We start from the raw sequence: 9,633 nt of genomic DNA on the forward strand, positions 1-9,633 counted from the left end.
AACTGCTAATGAAAAACATTGATCAGGCAGCTGTGATTGAGCAGCAATGTAAATCCAACTATTTTCACGGTTGTTGTGGTCATGATAATTTGGTGATGCCACATCGAAAAGGCTGATGAGCTTTCCAAAGTTCTACAAGTTGTGCCTCCATCGCTTGTGTCCAGATCACACGCTGCACAGCCGTGCTGCTCCGTCTTTTTCACCGACGTTTACGTGTTTGCGCGTGAGCAGTGTGAGCGGCTGCGGTGACACCCTCACGAGCGATTGATGATCGGGAGCTGGTCGTGAGGTGTTAATCGCTTCTCGTTACCCCACGTATACTACACGATGCACGATGAAGGCCAAAATCAGGCCGATCACCAAATTGGTCGCACGACTCAAAAATTGCACAGTGTGAGCCCAGCATTAGACCAGCATTGTTTGTTCCTCTCAGAGAAAGAAAAAAGGCTGCAAAAGTACAGGGAAGAATGGGAAAAGGAAAACACCTGGCTGGAAAAGTGCACAATAACGCCTATAAAGCGCACTGCACTGTGTGCCAGCGCACTTTTTCCATAGGCATGCTTCTAATGGTGGGCACATGAAGAACATGAGGGGCGTGAAAGCTCGGGGGACCCTTAACCAATTTTTGTCCACCAGGCCACGGCAGAAGCAGATATGTATGTAAACACTGGTTTGTTTGTTTTTTAAACCCTCTGGTTAAGGTTAAAATGGGCATGTGCAGTGAATATCAGCGCTATGTGGCCAGAAGTGTGATAATATAATTTATTTTGTGTAATAAACAACTGCAAGGATAGATGATTACAACAAATAGATGAGTAATACATAAAAGTAATACATAGATGAATAATGATGATGAGTTATGATGCGTAATCATGGGAACAAGTGGGTTTACAAACGGGAGCAAAAGCTGAAATAATGCCTCTACTGAAGCCAATTGTACTAAATGCACTAAATGTGCACTGTTACAAGAATATTTTTCTTTCTATTGTTTTCTATTAATTTATATAATTTTAAGTTAAGCAGGACAGAGTTCTTTTAAAGAAAGATTTACTTTTATTCTCAAAAGTTAAGCATGACAGGCTTCTGTTTAAGAAAGACGTGTTTTATTGTGTTAATGTTGTCATTTTGAGCTAAAAGTAAATGGCTAAATGATTTTTGTTTCCCATGTGTTGATATCACAAAGAATACGCATCTACTTAAATCAAATTCAAGTCAAATGGTTAAAAAAATAATTTCACACACAAAAAAAGCTAAAAAATTCACCACACTGGGAAGGGTGAAGACAACTTGGTCGCCCGGCCCTGGCCACGAGGTGTCCCTTATTTATTTCTCAGGGAGTTGGCAAACCTACGGATTACCCAACTGCAGGACCACACTGGTGATCTGCAGCTATAAAAAGGGCCTCCCACCAGTGGCGTAACAAAAATCCAAACTACAAATCAAAACAGAAAAACAACATAGAATCTGGATAAAACTTTAAAATCTGGAGCAAACGGAATCGCCGTATTGCTCCAACTAGCCGTCTGCCCGACTATAAATTAATCATACGGTCAGTCAATATGTACGCCAGCTGACTCCCATAACCGGTGTTCTGACAAACCATCCTACTTTGGCAAAACGTCCTACCCGTAGGATAATTTTACGCTGCCATATGACAAACTGCCCTACTTTGGCAAAATGTCCTACTGTACATAATTTATGCACATTTCTACTGCCAAACAATAATTCCAGCACTAATTTAAGTAGGTGTGACGGTTTGCCACTTAACTTTGCCCATCAGAGTATGTTTGTAGCTGATATTCATAAAGCCAGTACGGTTTGACACTTCTTTTTACCCATTAAAGTGTGCTTGTAGGTCACATTCACAAAGGTAGCATATTTTGGCACGTAATTCTTCCCGTCAGACTATGCTTCTAGTTTATAATAACAAAGGTAGCATGTTTTGGCACATAATTCTTCCCGTCAGAATTATGCTTCTTGCTCTTATTAACAAAGGTAGCATGTTTTGGCACGTAATTCTTCCTGTCAGACTATGCTTCTAGTTTATAATAACAAAGGTAGCATGTTTTGGCACATAATTCTTCCCGTCAGAATTATGCTTCTTGCTCTTATTAACAAAGGTAGCATGTTTTGGCACGTAATTCTTCCTGTCAGACTATGCTTCTAGTTTATAATAACAAAGGTAGCATGTTTTGGCACGTAATTCTTCCCCTCAGACTATGCTTCTAGTTTAGAATAACAAAGGTAGCATGTTTTGGCACGTAATTCTTCCTGTCAGACTATGCTTCTAGTTTATAATAACAAAGGTAGCATGTTTTGGCACGTAATTCTTCCCGTCAGACTATGCTTCTAGTTTATAATAACAAAGGTAGCATGTTTTGGCACGTAATTCTTCCTGTCAGACTATGCTTCTAGTTTATAATAACAAAGGTAGCATGTTTTGGCACGTAATTCTTCCCGTCAGACTATGCTTCTAGTTTATAATAACAAAGGTAGCATGTTTTGGCACGTAATTCTTCCCGTCAGACTATGCTTCTAGTTTATAATAACAAAGGTAGCATGTTTTGGCACGTAATTCTTCCCGTCAGACTATGCTTCTAGTTTATAATAACAAAGGTAGCATGGTTTGGCACTTGTTTGTAGAAGCAGTCAGCATGCCAAGGTGCTTAAGTTATACAGCTGTCACCATTGAAGTGATTGGAACACCTGACTATATAAACTTTGACAATGAACTCACTCCATTATAGTTACAGTATATATTTACTGAATATATTTACAGATACATATATTTGACATTTATAGATCCAACAGAACACAGGGAGAAAGAACTGAAAAAGAAACAGTGTACAAATTATGCACATTTGTCGCACAGGTAGTTCACCAGGCTGCTGTCATAATGAGCACAATCAAAATGTGCCCATCTGGAACAAAACTCGCACTGCACCTGAGAGGGAGAAGGAGGGGGGGAGGGGGGGTGTAAGTGTGTTAACCAACATTATGAATTTGATGAGAAAATAATTACTACAGTGGCTTCCAAAAGTATTCGGCCCCCGTGAACTTTTCCACATTTTGTCAGATTGCATTCACAAACATGAATCAATTTTATTGGAATTCCACGTGAAAGACCAATGTTTCTACCAGTCTCTAGCTGGTAGAAACATACCCTAAAAGACTGGCAGCTGTAATTGCAGATAAAGGTGGTTCTATAAAGTATTGACTCAGGGGGCTGAATAATTACGCACACCCCACTTTTCAGTTATTCATTTGTAAAAATTGTTTGGAATCATGTATGATTGTTGTTCCACTTCTCACGTGTACACCACTTTGTATTGGTCTTTCATGTGGAATTCCAATTAAAATTGATTTGTGTTTGTGGCTGTAATGTGACAAAATGTGGAAAAGTTCAAGGGGGCCGAATACTATTGCAAGCTACTGTATATTGCATTTGTGATTTATTTGTTTTACCATTTCAATCATACTGGACTCAGGATCGGCTTCCAGCATGGAACAAACCACACAGTAGTCATCAGCATTACCTAGAAACACACTGGCGTTCAACCTAACAGTTTTTAAACAAAACTGAAAGTACTATTGCAATACAAAAGCACATGACTCTACTTGCTTTGATGTTCTAGCAGTTCGCAAGCAATTTCAGTGCGGTGCAGTCCAATGGCTTCTGGAGTGGACAGCACCCTAGTAACCTCTCCACTCAGAAGGTAGTGTTTGGCAAACTGTAAAACATGTTACAGCAATTGCAACTGATTAACTTAATTCTAGTTAAGTACAATAAATACAATTAAATACAATTGCTTATTAAATACCTTCAACACTAAAACTCCACAACTGCTGGAGTCCATCTGCTTGTTGTGTGGCAGAGTCTCCATTTTCCAATCCACTCGGGACTCTTCCTTTCCTTTCATCTTCAGAAAATTCCTAATAAAAATAAAACAAGTTTTTAAAATGTAGCCAGCATTTAGCTCTAAATAAAAGAAAAAAAAACCCACAAACCAAACAACCCAAAACAGATTGTAAATGCTGTTAAAATGTTCTGTGTAGTTTTCATGATGTAGATGACTGATTTATAATAAGTTACATAATTTCATGAATATATAGTTTGTGTTGAAATGTCTTTATTTGAAATGTACATGTGTAAAGTGTAAGAGCTAGTGTCTCGTGAGAATACCCTTAACGAGAGTACACGAGACTCTGCATGGACTGCGAGGGAGCAGATGTCTCTCATGAAGTGATTTTAAGCTAAAAGTTTGCTAAAAGAAAAGGCAATACAAGGACTTAAGGACCTCTTTTCAGGACAAGCAGCCAACGAGGTATTTGTCATTTGAGAAATGTTTTTTATTTGTGTTTGGACTTAATATGTGTACTATAAAGTTGCTAATTGGTTTGTACTGTTCGCTCGTGACCAGTTCTCACGGCGTAATGGTGTATCGGCGTACTGGTGATGGTGAAGCTGAGGAGAGAAGCCCCAAGTAATAAACGCCCGTTTCAAAGAACTGACCTGTGTCTGTGTTGTCGTGAAGAGAGCTACACAGATAATTAATGAATGATGAATACCTCCAGTTACGCATAACTTTCCTTTCATAACAACCTTCATTTCCAAGAGGGTCTAACAGCAGTACAGATTGTGAGGAGATTTTGACAATCTAAAATAAAAATTGTATTTAGTAGAATATGTGTATTACACTCACTTAAGTAAACATAATCAATTGTAAGTATTTTCAAAATAAGAATATGCTGCTAAAAAGAACAGTAAAGCAAAAAGAGAACAAACACATGAGGTGTGAACATGTACCACAAGGATCCAGTGTGCACCAGAGTTCAGTGGGCACAACCAAATGTCCTCACCCGGAAACAACATCTGTGGAATATTTTTAAGTTTATAAAGGTTTAGATTTATTTACATAACATACACTATATAACCAATATAACATCTACATTACCTTGCTGACACATTTAAACTTCCCAGAAAACAGAGAGGTTACAACAACACAAGACAACTGATACACGGGTTTCTGAAAAATGCAAGATTTTTATTTTTTAAAACATTACAAAATTGTATAAAATACTTTTGTGAAATAACCGGCATACGTTCTTACTTGCCTTTTGTTTCCTAATGAGGCAGTGCAGGTATGCATCAATGACCTGTTTGGATTAAAAGAAGATTATTTTTACAGACCACCACTAGGACCAAAAATGATTACTTCACTTACCTCATCAGAAAGCCACCCACTGTCCACCAGTGTGCGAAAAGAAGAGTCATACAATTTGTATGGCCCAACGACTGCCTCCACACGCCCGGTGTCTTTTGCAGCCCAAAGCCACTTCACTAAAAAACAAAATATGATAAGTTTCTTTAGTAATAACAGTTGCCATTTGAAAATCACGGTCAATGGCCAACGGGCCACAAGCAGACAAGGGCCAACGGGCCACAAGCAGACAAGGGCCAACGGGCCACAAGCAGACAAGGGCCAACAGGCCAACAAAATAATCATGCCAGAGGGGAGTGGCTTTATGTAAATCAGAAATTAGCCAAAATTGGACCAACAGGTCAAAATTAGCAAGAGGGGAGAAAAAAATAAAACATTCTATCCATTCGACTAGCCAAACTGGCAACAATTGACCAACTGGTCAGAATGAGATTTTTAGCTATGCCACCTTTTTCTTGAGTGCTGGGTTTCTGGGGGGTCACTGGTACAAGCTCTTCTGGTGCTTGGACTGATTTTACCTGAGCTATTTTTGGTGCAAACTGAATGACAGAGGATCTGTTATTTTGCAGCGCTTCATGATGATGCTGAGGACTGCAAGGTCACATCTCAGAAGATGGGCTACTCTCAACAGGTTCAGTTGGAGTTGAGACTTGGACAGGGTGGCTTCTTCTATAGGGTTTAATGTGGTCAATACTGTATAGACTTTTTAAAGTATTTCCCTCAGCGTTTTTCAGTCTAACACATTTTCCACTGAAGTCATCAATTGTGTAGGGACCTGAAAAATCCGGTTCAAGTCTTCCTCCTTTTCGCCCACGTTTCCTCATATTTAGAAGCAGAATTTGATCCCCTACATTGTACACAACATTTTTGTACTTTTTCAGGGCCCGCTTGGCGTATGCAACCTTTTGCTTGTCTTGTGACTTTGCAATGTTTTCTTGTGCAGTTTCATTAACTGCATGTTGTGCTTCACTTACAGACTGTACATAGTCACTGTACCTTTTGTCGTCTGGCAGAATGATGTTGGAAATCTAAAATTTTGTAGATATTAGCAATTAAAACAAGATGATATCATATTCATAAAGACATTACTGGGTTTTTTTCTTAAATGGTTTCAATTCTTAGTTCTAACATAGAATTTGACAAACACTCACCGGCACTTGAGCAGGCACTTCTGATGGAAATACTGCCTCTCTTCCATACATCAGAAAAAAAGGTGTGTATTTTGTTGTGGTGTGTACTTTTGACCGCAGTGAAAACAGGGTGGGATCTAGATACAGATCCCAGTTATTCTGCTGGTCATTCACCATTTTTCGGAGGGCTCTAAATGCAGGCATAGAAATATGTAAAGACAGTAATGAAAGTTTAATTAGAAGTAAAGAAATTAATAAATTATTAAGTAACAATTAAGTTTGAATAACATAAGTAATGTTATTAAAAACTGATAGATAAAAATTAGGCATACCTTTTTATGTTGTCATTGGTCTTTTCATCTAGACCATTGGTCTGTGGATGGTATGCTGCTGTGACACTTCTTTCAATTTGCAATAACTTGCAAAGATCAGAGTTGAGCTTCAACAGATAAGGACAAGGTTCTTATACTTCTTATACAAGCACACAAGAAAAAATCTTTGACCCCAGTGAAGTAAAGTTAAAAAATGTAACTGAAAATTATTTAACACTTACTTCATTCACAAACTCTCTGCCTTGGTCTGACAAAATCCTTTTGGGGCAGCCATGTCTATATATAATGGAGCACAAGTGCTGGGCTACCTCAGATGCAGATTTTGTTTTTAATGGGAAAGCTTCGACCCATTTTGAAAAGTAGTCAGTTGCAGTAAGTATATACTGGAAGCTGCTTGAAGTTTTAGGAAGAGGTCCAGTAAGATCTATACCAATAAGTTCCCACACTTCAGACACCTATCAAGGACAAATTAATAATTTGAATAACAATTTGTATAATGTACACATTAACATTGATGGTTAAAATTAGTTGGCAAACCCTCCTGCCTTTATGAATATGAGCTACAAGCATAGTTTGATGGGTAAACGGGGCATAATATTTACCTGAATACACTGCAACGGTTGCACAGCAGTCAGTGGTTTCCCAACTTTTTGACATTGGTCACATTCCAGAATCTTTAAGGTAAAAATATTTATGGAGTTCACGTAAATGTTCAACATTCTCATTTGTAAAAAAAACCCCCCAAAAAACCAAAACACTTAATGCCATATTCTCTAACGAACAAACAATTTAGCAACAATACTTTGTGTGCGTCTTCAAATCTCTGCCAGGCCTACAGGTTATTACTGTAATATCACTAATTAACCATATTTATTTATATTTTGCAAGTGTACAGTTTCTCTTTTAACTGATATCAAAAAAATTATCTTAGCTTATTTTAAACGCTATTTAACAACAGTACAAACAGTTAATACATACCCATGTTTTAATGTCAACTGTCATACCAAACCAGTAAAATCTGGAACACACTGCATTTAGCGTTTTGTGTGTGCCAGTGTGTCCTCCAATTGGAGATGAATGAAACTCATGAAATATCTTCCTGGCATCATCCATGGTTTTTACTACTCTTCTGGTTCCAACAAAGAGTTCTCCATCTGCAGTAAAACAATATATATTTAGAAATTAATTTAACCACATATATGAGTTGTTAGTATTAACAATAAATTACTGACCCTTTTGTTTGAATTTTGAGGCATATCTTCTGAGGTTTTGCCTCTGAGCCTTGTCATATCCTGAAGGGTAGGAGCCCGCAGAAATGAACGCGTAAATCTCTTCCCACTTCTTCTCCATATCTACGAATGTAAGCAAACATTTTCTTATGAGCTTCAATATGTGCAGTTAACAATGCAAATAATTTAACTTATTAAATAACGACATTACCGAAACAGCCTTAAAACACCGAAGCTGCGGACTCAAAAGTGTTGTGCAAATATCACGTGTCCAGTAACTTGACAGCAGACTTCACCGAAGCTGCAAATTCGACAGTTGTGCAGAAAGCAGATAGCGACTTCACTTTAATATTGACAAACAATCATAAAGGCTTAAAAAATCAAGTATCTACGTCAATAAAAAGTACTAATGCTTACTACTTACCTATTCTCCTGCAAATATGACAACGGGGTAGCGTGAAATCACAGCCGGATGCGCTTAGCTTGCCTTCTTGTGTTGTGCGCATGCGTGCACATGTTCAGGAACAACAGGTAGGACGGTTTACGGGGTAGGAGAAATTCCCAGAACACCGGCATGCATATGGCCGCTGTCCATGCCGACGTCTACTTTAAAAAGCTGGCAGCAGCAGGAAAAGAAACTTCGCTACGGGAACAGACGGTAAAAGCAAAGCAAAGCAGCAGCACCTCAGTTAGCGTGGCGTTGCGTAAAACTAAGGCCCACACTTCCTGCAAAGCATAATAAGTAATTACTATAAAACAAACAATAAAAGGCAGGGATCGTAATGAAATTGAATTACGTACCGAGTAAACCCGCGTCATGAAACATGAGCAGGGGCTCATAGGAGGCTTCCACAGCTATGGACCTAAAAACAATATCTGTTTACCACCAAGTAAGGTAATGCACACACTACAATGAGTAAACACCTACCAGCCGCGATGGAGGCTTCAGAATGATCTTTGCAACACCAAAGGGAAGTCAGGTAACCAAAAAGGAGATCACAGGTAAGCGATCCAGGAATGCTCAAATGGCCACTATTTATACTAGCGCCCCCTAATGCACCAGGCTGAAAGTGGGTTGAACCAAGGAATAACATTCATCCTGCCACACACGCATGCTACAAACTTTACCCGAGTCATTTAGACAGCCGTTAGCACATGATTCTCCTTATGGGGACCTGATATGTTTGATATGCTGCTGAGAATATAGCCCAGAAGAAGCGTATAGTATAGCTTTTATTTTGGAAAGAGCCATTTCTGTCATGGTCCTGGGTCGGTGACCCAGCGCTTTCAGTTTATTATCATTTTCTAGTTTATTATGAGGTTGTTGATTATTACTGTTTGAGTTCTATGTGTTATATTCGGTCTGCCTTTGAGTCTGCGTCTGTGTCTCTGTCTGTCTATCGTGTCACCCCGCCTGTTTGTGAAGCTGTCTGTTTAGTTCTGTGTCTTGTTTGGTTCCTCGTGTCTGAGTTTCCTGTTTTATTGTGAAGGTCTCTGTCTGATGTGAGTATGTTCAGTTTACATTTCCCCTGTCCCGTCAGCCCTGATTCCTCCCAGCTGTGTTGCCCTCCTGTGTGCCATTTCCTGATTACCTGGTGTGTGTATTTATAGTTGGTGTCTGCCTGTGTTTCTCGTCGCATCGTCTGTGTTCATTTGTGTATCTGCTCCGCGTCTCTCTGCCCCTCGCTCCATGTCCTCCTTTTGTATTAGCTTTTCCAGT

At 39.0% G+C, this 9,633-nt stretch overlaps 1 long non-coding RNA gene across 1 annotated transcript; it reads right to left on the reverse strand.

Annotated features, from left to right (window-relative positions):
• Nucleotides 1-2,087: 2,087 nt before the first annotated feature.
• Nucleotides 2,088-3,734, reverse strand: LOC146514751 (uncharacterized). Its single transcript, XR_014875276.1, has 2 exons — nucleotides 3,466-3,734; nucleotides 2,088-2,944 (listed from the first exon to the last, which is right to left on the reverse strand). It is a non-coding gene; the product is annotated as an uncharacterized LOC146514751 (long non-coding RNA).
• Between the last annotated feature and the right edge of the window lie 5,899 nt (nucleotides 3,735-9,633).

This window comes from Neolamprologus multifasciatus, chromosome 7, assembly GCF_963576455.1.
Source record: "Neolamprologus multifasciatus chromosome 7, fNeoMul1.2, whole genome shotgun sequence".
Taxonomy (NCBI): Eukaryota; Metazoa; Chordata; class Actinopteri; order Cichliformes; family Cichlidae; genus Neolamprologus; species Neolamprologus multifasciatus.